Here is an 8,339-nt window from a genome sequence, read left to right as displayed (position 1 = left end):
GGTTTCACATCTTTGGTCGTGGCTTCAGTTGCTTCTGCGCCTGGAATTCCGTTCTTTACGGGCCAAGTTTTCTTCTATAAATAAAGGATTTCACTAAATAAACTACATTAGAAAAATGTCCCGGTCCCGGTCCCTGCGCACTAGCAAAAAAAATGGCAGTAAAAGGTTAAGTTTATTAGACAAAAAGCTGCTTGGAGAAGGTGAAATATCACATTGTAGAACATCTGAAAAAGTGCGCCAAAAAATCAGACACGTGTGGACAAAAAATACGCCTTCCCAGAGTGTTGTGGTTTTAAGACCCTTTGTACGCCAAAAAAGGAGGGAAAAATAGAAGCACGTGTTAAATGCGTCCTCAAAAAAGACGTACTTAAGTGTGCCTAAAGAATTTGTCGTAAAATCAGAAAATAGCGCCAGAGTCGCAAAACACAACGCTTTAGTAAATGTGCCCCTTTAAGCTTCCCAGACCACCAGTGTCACTGATATTACCCCCCAGTGATGCTGATATCAACACCCAAACTAGTCACCATGTGTCACGGACGGTGTACAGGAAACAAGACAAAGCAACATGCATATAGGACTCACTGGATCCAAAGCTAAGGAACCAAGGGGAGACCCCTGCACAAGACCTGGCACTTTCCCTGGCTGCTCAGCCTATGCAAAAATCCCAAGGGTGGAAGGTTGCATATCCACGTACCTCGACTATATAACCCCTGAACACCCTACAATAGTGAGGGGACACGACCACCGGCTCCCTACACCAGACACGGAGGGAGTCAGGGTCACCTGGGATCCAGCAAACAGAAAATAACAGATAAATGTACAGCACTTAACTTAGTAGCAGACAGGAAAACAGGACCAGCATGCACACACACTCCAGGAAGTAGTATAAGCCGCCCAGCAATGCATTATGGGGAGGAATTTAAAGGGATGCAATCAGTCCAACTACATGACAGCTGAGAGAGGCTAACGAGATGAGGAACCGAACATCACAACAAAGAGAACTCAAGGAGGAGGTTCTGAAAGGCCTCTGTCAGAGCTTCTCAGCTGTCTGGTTGTGACACCATGGTTACCATTAACCCCTTCTCTTACATAGACCCTTCGGGATACCGTGTATTCACCGTGAATCTAAAGCGACGACTGATCCTGGGAAAACAAATCTCTAATGGGTTAATTATCAATTATAGAGACACCGGCTACATAGAAGTCAGTGGAGGCTGAAATGTCAGATCCATCCTTCTTCTTCCACTGTCCTGTGTGTCATCATCACAAACAGCACTGCCCCCACCACCACCACCATAACTAAGTCACCATGTCCACCATCAACACCAAGGTCACCACTGCTACCACCATAACCATAACTACTGTCACCACCACAATCAACACCACCACTGCTACCATCATAACCATAACTACTGTCACCACCACCATCAACACCACCACTGCTACCATCATAACTGCTGTCATCACCACCATCAACACCACCACTGCTACCATCATAACTGCTGTCACCACCACCATCAACACCACCACTTCTATCACCCCAACCATAACTAGGTCACCACCACCATCAACACCAAGACTACCACCATAACCATAACTACTGTCACCACCACCATCAACACTACCACTGCTACCAGCATAACAACTGTCACCACCACCATTAACACCACCACTGCTACCACCATAACCATAACTACTGTCACGACCACTATCAACACCATCACTGCTACCATCATAACTGCTGTCACCACCACCATCAACACCACCACTCCTATCACCACAACCATAGCTAAATCACCACGTCCACCATCAACACCAAGGCTACCACCATAACTATAACTACTGTCATCTCCACCATCAACACTACCACTGCTACCAGCATAACAACTGTCACCACCACCATCAACACCACCACTGCTACCACCATAACTACTGTCACCACCACCATAAACACTACCATTGCTACCACCATAACGACCTCTATCAACACCATCACTGCTACCATCATAACTGCTGTCACCACCACCATCAACACCACCACTCCTATCACCACAACCATAGCTAAGTCACCACGTCCACCATCAACACCAAGGCTACCACCATAACTATAACTACTGTCATCTCCACCATCAACACTACCACTGCTACCAGCATAACAACTGTCACCACCACCATCAACACTACCATTGCTACCACCATAACTGCTGTGACCACCACCAACAACACCACTGTTATCACCACAACCATAACTAAGTCAACATATCCACCATCAACACCAAGACCACCACTGCTACCACCATAACTACTGTCACCACCACTGCTACCACCATAACCATAGCTACAGCCACCACCACCATAACTATTGTCACCACCAACATCAACACCACCACTGATACCACCATAACTACAGTCACCACCACCACCACCATTAACAACACCACTGCTACCACAATAACCATAACTACTATCACCACATCCAACACCACCACTGCCATCACCACTACTACTGCCAGCATCACTGCCTTTAACAATGCCACTACCACTACGGCCACCATGATTGTCAGCTTTTCTGTTAATTCGCAGCATTGTTGCTTTACAGGACAGATGTTGTAGGAACCGCTGGCCTTGGTCTTCAAGTCCTCACAGGGATGCAGCCGGGGCAGTGACTCAGCGTAGATGTCAGCTTTACCATCGGGGTGCGTGACTCTCCAGGGATTTGTGAACACAGCTTTGGCTTCTTTCTTGGAATCACTGATCACCCAGCAGCTGCTCTTCAGCACCGAGACACAACACAACTGCAAGGTGGGGGGTCCGAGGAAGAGGAAGATTTATAGGATTATTATATCTATCCTGAGGGGGAGGTGTGTGACAGAGTGCGACCTGCGGACACGTCCACCACCCTGCAGGAGACCACAGCTCATCTCCTGCTCCTCCGCACAGACACTGCTGCACCATGCACAGTAATGATAGCATTGACAGGTATTAATGCTGAGAATAGGACTGCCCCAGCAGCACAGAGGATTTCAGGAGAGGAGTGTGCTGATCTTGTGGAGGTCACAGGGTGAGAGTTACATAGTGGAAGGAGCAGGGCCTCAAGCAGCACAGAGGATTTCAGGAGAGGAGTGTGCTGCTCTGGTGGAGGTCACTGGATGTGAGTTACATAGTGGAAAGAGCAGGGCCCCAGCAGCACAGAGTATTTCAGGAGAGGAGTGTGCTGATCTGGTGGGCGGTCACAGGGTGAGAGTTACATAGTGGAAGGAGCAGGGTCCCAGCAGCACAGAGGATTTTATGCAGTAGATTTCTTCTTTTTATAATGATTCATAGACATAAACTATGTAAAATCTCATACTACAGGTGACGTCACTGCGGAGGCCAATAAAAAAAGTCTAAAAATATCAGGAGGAAAATATAAGCCTGGAAGTGAAGAGGCGACCAAACCCCGACTCTCACCCATCGAACACATGCTGGTGAAAACCACTAATAGCCGCCATCAAACTGTGGTGACACCCAGCCTGACCCCACCTTTCCTACCTCCTACTGCATTGGAATTGCAGGTTCACACCTCTGATTAACAGCCTCCCGGGGCCAGATCCTACCGTTCAATATACTGGGATCCATCAGGGACCCGGGCACTTTCTGACATGAGTCCCGGATTTCAGCTGGACAAAAACCAGTGCATGCCAGAAAGCGGCCGAATCCTCGCCATATCCCAGTACAGTCAATGGAACTCGGCGGTGATCAGCAGTGGATCCAGTGAACTCCAGCAGGCTGTTAATTAGTTAAATGGATGTAAACCTACACATAAGGCCTCATGCACATGGTCGTGTGCCCGCCACCCTGCTCCTCCTGCACTACATCCTGCTCCTCCTGCACACTGCACTACATCCTGCTCCTCCTGCACTACATGCTGCTCCTCCTGCACACTGCACCAAAACCTGATCCTTCTGCACACTGCACTACATGCTGCTCCTCCTGCACACTGCACTACATGCTGCGCCTCCTGCACACTGCACTACACCCTGCTCCCGATGCACTACAACCTGGTCCTTCTGCACACTGCACTACACCCTGCTCCTCCTGCAAACTGCACTACACGCTGCTCCTCCTGCACACTGCACTACATGCTGCGCCTCCTGCACACTGCACTAAAACCTGCTCCTTCTGCACACTGCACTACACCCTGCTCCTCCTGCAAACTGCACTACACGCTGCTCCTCCTGCACACTGCACTACATGCTGCGCCTCCTGCACACTGCACTAAAACCTGCTCCTTCTGCACACTGCACTACACCCTGCTCCCGATGCACTACAACCTGCTCCTTCTGCACACTGCATTAAAACCTGCTCCTTCTGCACACTGCACTACATCCTCCTCCTCCTGCACACTGCACTACATGCTGCTCCTCCTGCACACTGCACCACATCCTGCTCCTCCTGCACACTGCACCACATCCTGCTCCTCCTGCACTACACCCTGCTCCTCCTGCACACTGCACTACATGCTGCTCCTCCTGCACACTGCACTACATGCTGCTCCTCCTGCACACTGCACTACATCCTGCTCCTCCTGCACTACACCCTGCTCCTCCTGCACACTGCACTACATGCTGCTCCTCCTGCACACTGCACTACACGCTGCTCCTCCTGCACACTGCACTACACGCTGCTCCTCCTGCACACTGTACTACATCCTCCTCCTGCACACTGCACCACATCCTGCTCCTCCTGCACACTGCACCGCATGATCCTCCTCCTGCACACTGCACCACATGCTGCTCCTCCTGCAGACTGCACTAAATGCTGCTCCTCCTGCACACTGCCCTACATGCTGCTCCTTCTGCACATTGCACTACATGCTGCTACTCCTGCACACTGCACTACATGCTGCTCCTCCTGCACACTGCACTACATCCTGCTCCTCCTGCACACTGCACTACATGCTGCTCCTCCTGCACACTGCACTACATGCTTCTCCTCCTGTACACTACACTACATGCTGTTCCTCCTGCACACTGCACTATATACTGCTCCTCCTGCTCACTGCACTACATGCTGCTCCTCCTGCACACTGCACTACATGCTGCTCCTCCTGCACACTGCACTACATGCTGCTCCTCCTGCACATTGCACTACATGCTGCTCCTCCAGCACATTGCACTACATCCTGCTCCTCCTGCACACTGCACTACACCCTGCTCCTTCTGCACACTGCACCACATCCTGCTCCTCCTGCACACTGCACTACATGCTGCTCCTCCTGCACACTGCACTACATCCTCCTCCTGCACACTGCACTACATGCTGCTCCTCCTACACACTGCACTACATGCTGCTCCTCCTGCACACTGCACTACATCCTGCCCCTTCTGCACACTGCACTACATGCTGCTCCTCCTGCACATTGCACTACATCCTGCTCCTCCTGCACACTGCACTATATGCTGCTCCTCCTGCACACTGCACCACATGCTGCTCCTCCAGCAGACTGCACTAAATGCTGCTCCTCCTGCACACTGCCCTACATGCTGCTCTTCCTGCACATTGCACTACATGCTGCTCCTCCTGCACACTGCACTACATGCTGCTCCTCCTGCACACTGCACTACATGCTGCTCCTCCTGCACACTGCACTACATGCTGCTCCTCCTGCACACTGCACTACATGCTGCTCCTCCTGCACACTACACTACATGCTGTTCCTCCTGCACACTGCACTACATGCTGCTCCTCCTGCACACTGCACTACATGCTGCTCCTCCTGCACACTGCACTACATGCTGCTCCTACTGCACATTGCACTACATGCTGCTCCTCCAGCACATTGCACTACATCCTGCTCCTCCTGCACACTGCACTACATGCTGCTCCTCCTGCACACTGCACTACATGCTGCTCCTCCTGCACACTGCACTATACCCTGCTCCTTCTGCACACTGCACCACATCCTGCTCCTCCTGCACACTGCACTACATGCTGCTCCTCCTGCACACTGCACTACATGCTGCTCCTCCTGCACACTGCACTACATCCTCCTCCTGCACACTGCACTACATGCTGCTCCTCCTGCACACTGCACTACATCCTGCTCCTCCTGCACACTGCACTACATGCTGCTCCTCCTGCACACTGCACTACATCCTGCTCCTTCTGCACACTGCACTACATGCTGCTCCTCCTGCACATTGCACTACATCCTGCTCCTCCTGCACACTGCACTATATGCTGCTCCTCCTGCACACTGCACTACATGCTGCTCCTCCTGCACACTGCACTACATGCTGCTCCTCCTGCACACTGCACTATACCCTGCTCCTTCTGCACACTGCACCACATCCTGCTCCTCCTGCACACTGCACTACATCCTGCTCCTCCTGCACACTGCACTACATGCTTCTCCTCCTGCACACTGCACTACATGCTGCTCCTCCTGCACACTGCACCACATGCTGCCCCTCCTGCACACTGCACTACATGCTGCTCCTCCTGCACACTGCACTACATCCTCCTCCTGCACACTGCACTACATGCTGCTCCTCCTGCACACTGCACTACATCCTGCTCCTCCTGCACACTGCACTACATGCTGCTCCTCCTGCACATTGCACTACATCCTGCTCCTTTTGCACACTGCACTACATGCTGCTCCTCCTGCACATTGCACTACATCCTGCTCCTCCTGCACACTGCACTACATGCTGCTCCTCCTGCACACTGCACTACATCCTGCTCCTTCTGCACACTGCACTACATGCTGCTCCTACTGCACATTGCACTACATCCTGCTCCTACTGCACATTGCACTACATCCTGCTCCTCCTGCAAACTGCACTACATGCTGCTCCTCCTGCACACTGCACTATACCCTGCTCCTTCTGCACACTGCACCACATCCTGCTCCTCCTGCACACTGCACCACACGCTGCTCCTCCTGCACACTGCACTACATGCTGCTCCTCCTGCACCACATCCTGCTCCTCCTGCACACTGCACTACATGCTGCTCCTCCTGCACACTGCACTACATCCTCCTCCTGCACACTGCACTACATGCTGCTCCTCCTGCACACTGCACTACATGCTGCTCCTCCTGCACACTGCACTACATGCTGCTCCTCCTGCACACTGCACTACATCCTGCTCCTTCTGCACACTGCACTACATGCTGCTCCTCCTGCACACTGCACTACATGCTGCTCCTCCTGCACACTGCACTATACCCTGCTCCTTCTGCACACTGCACCACATCCTGCTCCTCCTGCACACTGCACTACACGCTGCTCCTCCTGCACACTGCACTACATGCTGCTCCTCCTGCACCACATCCTGCTCCTCCTGCACACTGCACTACATGCTGCTCCTCCTGCACACTGCACTACATCCTCCTCCTGCACACTGCACTACATGCTGCTCCTCCTGCACACTGCACTAAATGCTGCTCCTCCTGCACACTGCACTACATGCTGCTCCTCCTGCACACTGCACTAAATCCTGCTCCTTCTGCACACTGCACTACATGCTGCTCCTCCTGCACATTCCACTACATCCTGCTCCTCCTGCACACTGCACTATATGCTGCTCCTCCTGCGCACTGCACTACATGCTGCTCCTCCTGCACACTGCACTACATGCTGCTCCTCCTGCACAATGCACTACATGCTGCTCTTCCTGCACACTGCAGTATACCCTGCTCCTCCTGCACACTGCACCACATCCTGCTCCTCCTGCACACTGCACTACATCCTGCTCCTCCTGCACACTGCACTACATGCTGCTGCTCCTGCACACTGCACTACATGCTGCTGCTCCTGCACACTGCACTACATCCTGCTCCTCCTGCACACTGCACCACATGCTGCTCCTCCTGCACACTGCACTACATCCTCCTCCTGCACACTGCACTACATGCTGCTCCTCCTGCACACTGCACTACATCTTGCTCCTCCTGCACACTGCACTACATGCTGCTCCTCCTGCACTACACCCTTCTCCTCCTGCACACTGCACTACATGCTGCTCCTCCTGCACACTGCACTACATCCTGCTCCTCGTGCACACTGCACTACATGCTGCTCCTCCTGCACACTGCACTACATCCTGCTCCTCGTGCACACTGCACTACATGCTGCTCCTCCTGCACACTGCACTACATCCTGCTCCTCGTGCACACTGCACTATATGCTGCTTCTCCTGCACACTGCACCACATCCTGCTCCTCCTGCACACTGCACCACATGCTGCTCCTCCTGCACACTGCACTACATGCTGCTCCTCCTGCACTACACCCTGCTCCTCCTGCACACTGCACTACATGCTGCTCCTCCTGCACACTGCACTACATGC

This window comes from Bufo gargarizans, unplaced genomic scaffold, assembly GCF_014858855.1.
Source record: "Bufo gargarizans isolate SCDJY-AF-19 unplaced genomic scaffold, ASM1485885v1 original_scaffold_1890_pilon, whole genome shotgun sequence".
In the NCBI taxonomy this organism is placed as follows: Eukaryota; Metazoa; Chordata; class Amphibia; order Anura; family Bufonidae; genus Bufo; species Bufo gargarizans.
Note: the sequence above shows the minus strand (reverse complement) of the source record.